Source organism: Charadrius vociferus, unplaced genomic scaffold (genome assembly GCF_000708025.1).
Source record: "Charadrius vociferus isolate BGI_N301 unplaced genomic scaffold, ASM70802v2 scaffold323, whole genome shotgun sequence".
Taxonomy (NCBI): domain Eukaryota; kingdom Metazoa; phylum Chordata; class Aves; order Charadriiformes; family Charadriidae; genus Charadrius; species Charadrius vociferus.
In genome coordinates, this window is record NW_009647692.1 from 729,589 (window position 1) to 729,868 (window position 280).

At 55.7% G+C, this 280-nt stretch overlaps 1 protein-coding gene across 1 annotated transcript in view; it reads right to left on the bottom strand.

Moving 5' to 3' along the window:
• RAP1GAP2 (RAP1 GTPase activating protein 2) overlaps positions 1-280 on the bottom strand; it is a 76,676-nt gene that overhangs the window by 30,333 nt on the left and 46,063 nt on the right. The gene's annotated exons all lie outside the window — the stretch shown is intronic.

Here is a 280-nt window from a genome sequence, read left to right on the forward strand (position 1 = left end):
GATAGCCCCGCCCCCTGCCACAGCCGGGCGTCAGCGCGGGGCGGGCGAGAGCATCCTCCGGAGCTGCACAGCCGGGCACCGGCCTTCCTGGAAGGCAATGTGGGCACTGATTTTGTAATGTTGTGCCTTCGTTTTTCTCATTAGGCAAATTAAGAGAGCAGGAAAAGAAAGAATTAGAATCCTACATACTTAGTAAATCTAATTAAGGAAATACCTTAATGCAGTTACGCAGGCCCAACCGCAGGGTTCCCCACCGGAGACCGCGAGCTCAGCCCCGCCG